Consider the following 12082-nt stretch of genomic DNA (forward strand, 5'->3'; position numbering starts at 1 on the left):
GACCTCCTGTGTACCAGGCGAGGTAGTCAACATCTCTCAGGGTCTGGAATTGAACCCATGACCTCGTGTGTACCTGGCGAGGTAGTCAACATCTCTCAGGGTCTGGGATTGAACCCACGACCTCCTGTGTACCAGGCGAGGTAGTCAACATCTCTCAGGGTCTGGGATTGAACCCACGACCTCCTGTGTACCAGGCGAGGTAGTCAACATCTCTCAGTGTCTGTGATTGAACCCACGACCTCCTGTGTACCAGGCGAGGTAGTCCGCATCCCTCAGGGTCTGGGATTGAACCCACGACCTCCTGTGTACCAGGCGAGGTAGTCAACATCTCTCAGTGTCTGGGATTGAACCCACGACCTCCTGTGTACCAGGCAAGGTAGTCAACATCTCTCAGTGTCTGTGATTGAACCCACGACCTCCTGTGTACCAGGCGAGGTAGTAAGCATTCCTCAGGGTCTGGGATTGAACCCACGACCTCCTGTGTACCAGGCGAGGTAGTCAACATCTCTCAGTGTCTGGGATTGAACCCACGACCTCCTGTGTACCAGGCGAGGTAGTCAACATCTCTCAGTGTCTGGGATTGAACCCACGACCTCCTCTGTACCAGGCGAGGTAGTCAACATCTCTCAGTGTCTGGGATTGAACCCACGACCTCCTCTGTACCAGGCGAGGTAGTCAACATCTCTCAGTGTCTGGGATTGAACCCACGACCTCCTGTGTACCAGGCGAGGTAGTCAACATCTCTCAGTGTCTGGGATTGAACCCACGACCTCCTGCGTACCAAGCGAGGTAGTCAACATCTCTCAGTGTCTGGGATTGAACCCACGACCTCCTGCGTACCAGGCGAGGTAGTCAACATCTCTCAGTGTCTGGGATTGAACCCAAGACCTCCTGTGTACCAGGCGAGGTAGTCAACATCTCTCAGGGTCTGGAATTGAACCCACGACCTCCTGTGTACCTGGCGAGGTAGTCAACATCTCTCAGGGTCTGGGATTGAACCCACGACCTCCTGTCCACCAGGCGAGGTAGTCAACATCTCTCAGGGTCTGGGATTGAACCCACGACCTCCTGTGTACCAGGCGAGGTAGTCAACATCTCTCAGTGTCTGGGATTGAACCCACGACCTCCTCTGTACCAGGCGAGGTAGTCAACATCTCTCAGTGTCTGGGATTGAACCCACGACCTCCTCTGTACCAGGCGAGGTAGTCAACATCTATCAGTGTCTGGGATTGAACCCACGACCTCCTGTGTACCAGGCGAGGTAGTCAACATCTCTCAGTGTCTGGGATTGAACCCACGACCTCCTGCGTACCAGGTGAGGTAGTCAACATCTCTCAGTGTCTGGGATTGAACCCACGACCTCCTGCGTACCAGGCGAGGTAGTCAACATCTCTCAGTGTCTGGGATTGAACCCACGACCTCCTGTGTACCAGGCGAGGTAGTCAACATCTCTCAGGGTCTGGAATTGAACCCATGACCTCGTGTGTACCTGGCGAGGTAGTCAACATCTCTCAGGGTCTGGGATTGAACCCACGACCTCCTGTGTTCCAGGCGAGGTAGTCAACATCTCTCAGGGTCTGGGATTGAACCCACGACCTCCTGTGTACCAGGCGAGGTAGTCAACATCTCTCAGTGTCTGTGATTGAACCCACGACCTCCTGTGTACCAGGCGAGGTAGTCCGCATCCCTCAGTGTCTGGGATTGAACCCACGACCTCCTGTGTACCAGGCGAGGTAGTCAACATCTCTCAGTGTCTGGGATTGAACCCACGACCTCCTGTGTACCAGGCAAGGTAGTCAACATCTCTCAGTGTCTGTGATTGAACCCACGACCTCCTGTGTACCAGGCGAGGTAGTCAGCATTCCTCAGGGTCTGGGATTGAACCCACGACCTCCTGTGTACCAGGCGAGGTAGTCAACATCTCTCAGTGTCTGGGATTGAACCCACGACCTCCTGTGTACCATGCGAGGTAGTCAACATCTCTCAGTGTCTGGGATTGAACCCACGACCTCCTCTGTACCAGGCGAGGTAGTCAACATCTCTCAGTGTCTGGGATTGAACCCACGACCTCCTCTGTACCAGGCGAGGTAGTCAACATCTCTCAGTGTCTGGGATTGAACCCACGACCTCCTGTGTACCAGGCGAGGTAGTCAACATCTCTCAGTGTCTGGGATTGAACCCACGACCTCCTGCGTACCAGGCGAGGTAGTCAACATCTCTCAGTGTCTGGGATTGAACCCACGACCTCCTGTGTACCAGGCGAGGTAGTCAACATCTCTCAGTGTCTGGGATTGAACCCACGACCTCCTGCGTACCAGGCGAGGTAGTCAACATCTCTCAGTGTCTGGGATTGAACCCACGACCTCCTGCGTACCAGGCGAGGTAGTCAACATCTCTCAGTGTCTGTGATTGAACCCACGACCTCCTGTGTACCAGGCGAGGTAGTCCGCATCCCTCAGGGTCTGGGATTGAACCCACGACCTCCTGTGTACCAGGCGAGGTAGTCAACATCTCTCAGTGTCTGGGATTGAACCCACGACCTCCTGTGTACCAGGCAAGGTAGTCAACATCTCTCAGTGTCTGTGATTGAACCCACGACCTCCTGTGTACCAGGCGAGGTAGTAAGCATTCCTCAGGGTCTGGGATTGAACCCACGACCTCCTGTGTACCAGGCGAGGTAGTCAACATCTCTCAGTGTCTGGGATTGAACCCACGACCTCCTGTGTACCAGGCGAGGTAGTCAACATCTCTCAGTGTCTGGGATTGAACCCACGACCTCCTCTGTACCAGGCGAGGTAGTCAACATCTCTCAGTGTCTGGGATTGAACCCACGACCTCCTCTGTACCAGGCGAGGTAGTCAACATCTCTCAGTGTCTGGGATTGAACCCACGACCTCCTGTGTACCAGGCGAGGTAGTCAACATCTCTCAGTGTCTGGGATTGAACCCACGACCTCCTGCGTACCAAGCGAGGTAGTCAACATCTCTCAGTGTCTGGGATTGAACCCACGACCTCCTGCGTACCAGGCGAGGTAGTCAACATCTCTCAGTGTCTGGGATTGAACCCAAGACCTCCTGTGTACCAGGCGAGGTAGTCAACATCTCTCAGGGTCTGGAATTGAACCCACGACCTCCTGTGTACCTGGCGAGGTAGTCAACATCTCTCAGGGTCTGGGATTGAACCCACGACCTCCTGTCCACCAGGCGAGGTAGTCAACATCTCTCAGGGTCTGGGATTGAACCCACGACCTCCTGTGTACCAGGCGAGGTAGTCAACATCTCTCAGTGTCTGGGATTGAACCCACGACCTCCTCTGTACCAGGCGAGGTAGTCAACATCTCTCAGTGTCTGGGATTGAACCCACGACCTCCTCTGTACCAGGCGAGGTAGTCAACATCTATCAGTGTCTGGGATTGAACCCACGACCTCCTGTGTACCAGGCGAGGTAGTCAACATCTCTCAGTGTCTGGGATTGAACCCACGACCTCCTGCGTACCAGGTGAGGTAGTCAACATCTCTCAGTGTCTGGGATTGAACCCACGACCTCCTGCGTACCAGGCGAGGTAGTCAACATCTCTCAGTGTCTGGGATTGAACCCACGACCTCCTGTGTACCAGGCGAGGTAGTCAACATCTCTCAGGGTCTGGAATTGAACCCATGACCTCGTGTGTACCTGGCGAGGTAGTCAACATCTCTCAGGGTCTGGGATTGAACCCACGACCTCCTGTGTTCCAGGCGAGGTAGTCAACATCTCTCAGGGTCTGGGATTGAACCCACGACCTCCTGTGTACCAGGCGAGGTAGTCAACATCTCTCAGTGTCTGTGATTGAACCCACGACCTCCTGTGTACCAGGCGAGGTAGTCCGCATCCCTCAGTGTCTGGGATTGAACCCACGACCTCCTGTGTACCAGGCGAGGTAGTCAACATCTCTCAGTGTCTGGGATTGAACCCACGACCTCCTGTGTACCAGGCAAGGTAGTCAACATCTCTCAGTGTCTGTGATTGAACCCACGACCTCCTGTGTACCAGGCGAGGTAGTCAGCATTCCTCAGGGTCTGGGATTGAACCCACGACCTCCTGTGTACCAGGCGAGGTAGTCAACATCTCTCAGTGTCTGGGATTGAACCCACGACCTCCTGTGTACCATGCGAGGTAGTCAACATCTCTCAGTGTCTGGGATTGAACCCACGACCTCCTCTGTACCAGGCGAGGTAGTCAACATCTCTCAGTGTCTGGGATTGAACCCACGACCTCCTCTGTACCAGGCGAGGTAGTCAACATCTCTCAGTGTCTGGGATTGAACCCACGACCTCCTGTGTACCAGGCGAGGTAGTCAACATCTCTCAGTGTCTGGGATTGAACCCACGACCTCCTGCGTACCAGGCGAGGTAGTCAACATCTCTCAGTGTCTGGGATTGAACCCACGACCTCCTGTGTACCAGGCGAGGTAGTCAACATCTCTCAGTGTCTGGGATTGAACCCACGACCTCCTGCGTACCAGGCGAGGTAGTCAACATCTCTCAGTGTCTGGGATTGAACCCACGACCTCCTGCGTACCAGGCGAGGTAGTCAACATCTCTCAGTGTCTGGGATTGAACCCACGACCTCCTGTGTACCAGGCGAGGTAGTCAACATCTCTCAGGGTCTGGAATTGAACCCACGACCTCCTGTGTACCTGGCGAGGTAGTCAACATCTCTCAGGGTCTGGGATTGAACCCACGACCTCCTGTCCACCAGGCGAGGTAGTCAACATCTCTCAGGGTCTGGGATTGAACCCACGACCTCCTGTGTACCAGGCGAGGTAGTCAACATCTCTCAGTGTCTGTGATTGAACCCACGACCTCCTGTGTACCAGGCGAGGTAGTCAGCATCCCTCAGGGTCTGGGATTGAACCCACGACCTCCTGTGTACCAGGCGAGGTAGTCAACATCTCTCAGTGTCTGGGATTGAACTCACGACCTCCTGTGTCCCAGGCGAGGTAGTCAACATCTCTCAGTGTCTGGGATTGAACCCACAACCTCCTCTGTACCAGGCGAGGTAGTCAACATCTCTCAGTGTCTGGGATTGAACCCACGACCTCCTCTGTACCAGGCGAGGTAGTCAACATCTCTCAGTGTCTGGGATTGAACCCACGACCTCCTCTGGACCAGGCGAGGTAGTCAACATCTCTCAGTGTCTGGGATTGAACCCACGACCTCCTGTGTACCAGGCGAGGTAGTCAACATCTCTCAGTGTCTGGGATTGAACCCACGACCTCCTGCGTACCAGGCGAGGTAGACAACATCTCTCAGTGTCTGGGATTGAACCCACGACCTCCTGCGCACCAGGCGAGGTAGTCAACATCTCTCAATGTCTGGGATTGAACCCACGACCTCCTGTGTACCAGGCGAGGTAGTCAACATCTCTCAGGGTCTGGAATTGAACCCACGACCTCCTGTGTACCTCGCGAGGTAGTCAACATCTCTCAGGGTCTGGGATTGAACCCACGACCTCCTGTGTACCAGGCGAGGTAGTCAACATCTCTCAGGGTCTGGGATTGAACCCACGACCTCCTGTGTACCAGGCGAGGTAGTCAACATCTCTCAGTGTCTGTGATTGAACCCACGACCTCCTGTGTACCAGGCGAGGTAGTCAGCATCCCTCAGGGTCTGGGATTGAACCCACGACCTCCTGTGCACCAGGCGAGGTAGTCAACATCTCTCAGTGTCTGGGATTGAACCCACGACCTCCTGCGTACCAGGCGAGGTAGTCAACATCTCTCAGTGTCTGGGATTGAACCCACGACCTCCTGCGTACGAGGCGAGGTAGTCAACATCTCTCAGTGTCTGGGATTGAACCCACGACCTCCTGTGTACCAGGCGAGGTAGTCAACATCTCTCAGGGTCTGGAATTGAACCCACGACCTCCTGTGTACCAGGCGAGGTAGTCAACATCTCTCAGTGTCTGGGATTGAACCCACGACCTCCTGTGTACCAGGCGAGGTAGTCAACATCTCTCAGTGTCTGGGATTGAACCCACGACCTCCTGTGTACCAGGCGAGGTAGTCAACATTTCTCAGTGTCTGGGATTGAACCCACGACCTCCTCTGTACCAGGCGAGGTAGTCAACATCTATCAGTGTCTGGGATTGAACCCACGACCTCCTGTGTACCAGGCGAGGTAGTCAACATCTCTCAGTGTCTGGGATTGAACCCACGACCTCCTGCGTACCAGGCGAGGTAGTCAACATCTCTCAGTGTCTGGGATTGAACCCACGACCTCCTGTGTACCAGGCGAGGTAGTCAACATCTCTCAGTGTCTGGGATTGAACCCACGACCTCCTGCGTACCAGGCGAGGTAGTCAACATCTCTCAGTGTCTGGGATTGAACCCACGACCTCCTGCGTACAAGGCGAGGTAGTCAACATCTCTCAGTGTCTGGGATTGAACCCACGACCTCCTGTGTACCAGGCGAGGTAGTCAACATCTCTCAGGGTCTGGAATTGAACCCACGACCTCCTGTGTACCTGGCGAGGTAGTCAACATCTCTCAGGGTCTGGGATTGAACCCACGACCTCCTGTCCACCAGGCGAGGTAGTCAACATCTCTCAGGGTCTGGGATTGAACCCACGACCTCCTGTGTACCAGGCGAGGTAGTCAACATCTCTCAGTGTCTGGGATTGAACCCACGACCTCCTCTGTACCAGGCGAGGTAGTCAACATCTCTCAGTGTCTGGGATTGAACCCACGACCTCCTCTGTACCAGGCGAGGTAGTCAACATCTCTCAGTGTCTGGGATTGAACCCACGACCTCCTCTGTACCAGGCGAGGTAGTCAACATCTCTCAGTGTCTGGGATTGAACCCACGACCTCCTGTGTACCATGCGAGGTAGTCAACATCTCTCAGTGTCTGGGATTGAACCCACGACCTCCTGCGTACCAGGCGAGGTAGACAACATCTCTCAGTGTCTGGGATTGAACCCACGACCTCCTGCGTACCAGGCGAGGTAGTCAACATCTCTCAATGTCTGGGATTGAACCCACGACCTCCTGTGTACCAGGCGAGGTAGTCAACATCTCTCAGGGTCTGGAATTGAACCCACGACCTCCTGTGTACCTGGCGAGGTAGTCAACATCTCTCAGGGTCTGGGATTGAACCCACGACCTCCTGTGTACCAGGCGAGGTAGTCAACATCTCTCAGGGTCTGGGATTGAACCCACGACCTCCTGTGTACCAGGCGAGGTAGTCAACATCTCTCAGTGTCTGTGATTGAACCCACGACCTCCTGTGTACCAGGCGAGGTAGTCAGCATCCCTCAGTGTCTGGGATTGAACCCACAACCTCCTCTGTACCAGGCGAGGTAATCAACATCTCTCAGTGTCTGGGATTGAACCCACGACCTCCTCTGTACCAGGCGAGGTAGTCAACATCTCTCAGTGTCTGGGATTGAACCCACGACCTCCTCTGTACCAGGCGAGGTAGTCAACATCTCTCAGTGTCTGGGATTGAACCCACGACCTCCTGTGTACCAGGCGAGGTAGTCAACATCTCTCAGTGTCTGGGATTGAACCCTCGACCTCCTGCGTACCAGGCGAGGTAGACAACATCTCTCAGTGTCTGGGATTGAACCCACGACCTCCTGCGTACCAGGCGAGGTAGTCAACATCTCTCAATGTCTGGGATTGAACCCACGACCTCCTGTGTACCAGGCGAGGTAGTCAACATCTCTCAGGGTCTGGAATTGAACCCACGACCTCCTGTGTACCTGGCGAGGTAGTCAACATCTCTCAGGGTCTGGGATTGAACCCACGACCTCCTGTGTACCAGGCGAGGTAGTCAACATCTCTCAGGGTCTGGGATTGAACCCACGACCTCCTGTGTACCAGGCGAGGTAGTCAACATCTCTCAGTGTCTGTGATTGAACCCACGACCTCTTGTGTACCAGGCGAGGTAGTCAGCATCCCTCAGGGTCTGGGATTGAACCCACGACCTCCTGTGTACCAGGCGAGGTAGTCAACATCTCTCAGTGTCTGGGATTGAACCCACGACCTCCTGCGTACCAGGCGAGGTAGTCAACATCTCTCAGTGTCTGGGATTGAACCCACGACCTCCTGTGTACCAGGCGAGGTAGTCAACATCTCTCAGTGTCTGGGATTGAACCCACGACCTCCTGTGTACCAGGCGAGGTAGTCAACATCTCTCAGGGTCTGGAATTGAACCCACGACCTCCTGTGTACCAGGCGAGGTAGTCAACATCTCTCAGGGTCTGGAATTGAACCCACGACCTCCTGTGTACCAGGCGAGGTAGTTAACATCTCTCAGTTTCTGGGATTGAACCCACGACCTCCTGTGTACCAGGCGAGGTAGTCAACATCTCTCAATGTCTGGGATTGAACCCACGACCTCCTGTGTACCAGGCGAGGTAGTCAACATCTCTCAGTGTCTGGGATTGAACCCACGACCTCCTCTGTATCAGGCGAGGTAGTCAACATCTCTCAGTGTCTGGGATTGAACCCACGACCTCCTGTGTACCAGGCGAGGTAGTCAACATCTCTCAGTGTCTGGGATTGAACCCACGACCTCCTGCGTACCAGGCGAGGTAGTCAACATCTCTCAGTGTCTGGGATTGAACCCACGACCTCCTGTGTACCAGGCGAGGTAGTCAACATCTCTCAGGGTCTGGAATTGAACCCACGACCTCCTGTGTACCAGGCGAGGTAGTCAACATCTCTCAGGGTCTGGAATTGAACCCACGACCTCCTGTGTACCAGGCGAGGTAGTTAACATCTCTCAGTTTCTGGGATTGAACCCACGACCTCCTGTGTACCAGGCGAGGTAGTCAACATCTCTCAGGGTCTGGAATTGAACCCACGACCTCCTGTGTACCTGGCGAGGTAGTCAACATCTCTCAGGGTCTGGGATTGAACCCACGACCTCCTGTCCACCAGGCGAGGTAGTCAACATCTCTCAGGGTCTGGGATTGAACCCACGACCTCCTGTGTACCAGGCGAGGTAGTCAACATCTCTCAGTGTCTGGGATTGAACCCACGACCTCCTCTGTACCAGGCGAGGTAGTCAACATCTCTCAGTGTCTGGGATTGAACCCACGACCTCCTCTGTACCAGGCGAGGTAGTCAACATCTCTCAGTGTCTGGGATTGAACCCACGACCTCCTGTGTACCAGGCGAGGTAGTCAACATCTCTCAGTGTCTGGGATTGAACCCACGACCTCCTGCGTACCAGGTGAGGTAGTCAACATCTCTCAGTGTCTGGGATTGAACCCACGACCTCCTGCGTACCAGGCGAGGTAGTCAACATCTCTCAGTGTCTGGGATTGAACCCACGACCTCCTGTGTACCAGGCGAGGTAGTCAACATCTCTCAGGGTCTGGAATTGAACCCATGACCTCGTGTGTACCTGACGAGGTAGTCAACATCTCTCAGGGTCTGGGATTGAACCCACGACCTCCTGTGTACCAGGCGAGGTAGTCAACATCTCTCAGGGTCTGGGATTGAACCCACGACCTCCTGTGTACCAGGCAAGGTAGTCAACATCTCTCAGTGTCTGTGATTGAACCCACGACCTCCTGTGTACCAGGCGAGGTAGTCCGCATCCCTCAGTGTCTGGGATTGAACCCACGACCTCCTGTGTACCAGGCGAGGTAGTCAACATCTCTCAGTGTCTGGGATTGAACCCACGACCTCCTGTGTACCAGGCAAGGTAGTCAACATCTCTCAGTGTCTGTGATTGAACCCACGACCTCCTGTGTACCAGGCGAGGTAGTCAGCATTCCTCAGGGTCTGGGATTGAACCCACGACCTCCTGTGTACCAGGCGAGGTAGTCAACATCTCTCAGTGTCTGGGATTGAACCCACGACCTCCTGTGTACCATGCGAGGTAGTCAACATCTCTCAGTGTCTGGGATTGAACCCACGACCTCCTCTGTACCAGGCGAGGTAGTCAACATCTCTCAGTGTCTGGGATTGAACCCACGACCTCCTCTGTACCAGGCGAGGTAGTCAACATCTCTCAGTGTCTGGGATTGAACCCACGACCTCCTGTGTACCAGGCGAGGTAGTCAACATCTCTCAGTGTCTGGGATTGAACCCACGACCTCCTGCGTACCAGGCGAGGTAGTCAACATCTCTCAGTGTCTGGGATTGAACCCACGACCTCCTGTGTACCAGGCGAGGTAGTCAACATCTCTCAGTGTCTGGGATTGAACCCACGACCTCCTGCGTACCAGGCGAGGTAGTCAACATCTCTCAGTGTCTGGGATTGAACCCACGACCTCCTGCGTACCAGGCGAGGTAGTCAACATCTCTCAGTGTCTGGGATTGAACCCACGACCTCCTGTGTACCAGGCGAGGTAGTCAACATCTCTCAGGGTCTGGAATTGAACCCACGACCTCCTGTGTACCTGGCGAGGTAGTCAACATCTCTCAGGGTCTGGGATTGAACCCACGACCTCCTGTCCACCAGGCGAGGTAGTCAACATCTCTCAGGGTCTGGGATTGAACCCACGACCTCCTGTGTACCAGGCGAGGTAGTCAACATCTCTCAGTGTCTGTGATTGAACCCACGACCTCCTGTGTACCAGGCGAGGTAGTCAGCATCCCTCAGGGTCTGGGATTGAACCCACGACCTCCTGTGTACCAGGCGAGGTAGTCAACATCTCTCAGTGTCTGGGATTGAACTCACGACCTCCTGTGCCCAGGCGAGGTAGTCAACATCTCTCAGTGTCTGGGATTGAACCCACAATCTCCTCTGTACCAGGCGAGGTAGTCAACATCTCTCAGTGTCTGGGATTGAACCCACGACCTCCTCTGTACCAGGCGAGGTAGTCAACATCTCTCAGTGTCTGGGATTGAACCCACGACCTCCTCTGTACCAGGCGAGGTAGTCAACATCTCTCAGTGTCTGGGATTGAACCCACGACCTCCTGTGTACCAGGCGAGGTAGTCAACATCTCTCAGTGTCTGGGATTGAACCCACGACCTCCTGCGTACCAGGCGAGGTAGACAACATCTCTCAGTGTCTGGGATTGAACCCACGACCTCCTGCGCACCAGGCGAGGGAGTCAACATCTCTCAATGTCTGGGATTGAACCCACGACCTCCTGTGTACCAGGCGAGGTAGTCAACATCTCTCAGGGTCTGGAATTGAACCCACGACCTCCTGTGTACCTCGCGAGGTAGTCAACATCTCTCAGGGTCTGGGATTGAACCCACGACCTCCTGTGTACCAGGCGAGGTAGTCAACATCTCTCAGGGTCTGGGATTGAACCCACGACCTCCTGTGTACCAGGCGAGGTAGTCAACATCTCTCAGTGTCTGTGATTGAACCCACGACCTCCTGTGTACCAGGCGAGGTAGTCAGCATCCCTCAGGGTCTGGGATTGAACCCACGACCTCCTGTGTACCAGGCGAGGTAGTCAACATCTCTCAGTGTCTGGGATTGAACCCACGACCTCCTGCGTACCAGGCGAGGTAGTCAACATCTCTCAGTGTCTGGGATTGAACCCACGACCTCCTGCGTACGAGGCGAGGTAGTCAACATCTCTCAGTGTCTGGGATTGAACCCACGACCTCCTGTGTACCAGGCGAGGTAGTCAACATCTCTCAGGGTCTGGAATTGAACCCACGACCTCCTGTGTACCAGGCGAGGTAGTCAACATCTCTCAGTGTCTGGGATTGAACCCACGACCTCCTGTGTACCAGGCGAGGTAGTCAACATCTCTCAGTGTCTGGGATTGAACCCACGACCTCCTGTGTACCAGGCGAGGTAGTCAACATCTCTCAGTGTCTGGGATTGAACCCACGACCTCCTCCGTACCAGGCGAGGTAGTCAACATCTCTCAGTGTCTGGGATTGAACCCACGACCTCCTGTGTACCAGGCGAGGTAGTCAACATCTCTCAGTGTCTGGGATTGAACCCACGACCTCCTGCGTACCAGGCGAGGTAGTCAACATCTCTCAGTGTCTGGGATTGAACCCACGACCTCCTGTGTACCAGGCGAGGTAGTCAACATCTCTCAGTGTCTGGGATTGAACCCACGACCTCCTGCGCACCAGGCGAGGTAGTCAACATCTCTCAGTGTCTGG

Source organism: Petromyzon marinus, chromosome 76, assembly GCF_048934315.1.
Source record: "Petromyzon marinus isolate PM22_M1 ecotype Great Lakes invasive population chromosome 76, UKy_Petmar_22M1.pri1.0, whole genome shotgun sequence".
In the NCBI taxonomy this organism is placed as follows: Eukaryota; Metazoa; Chordata; class Hyperoartia; order Petromyzontiformes; family Petromyzontidae; genus Petromyzon; species Petromyzon marinus.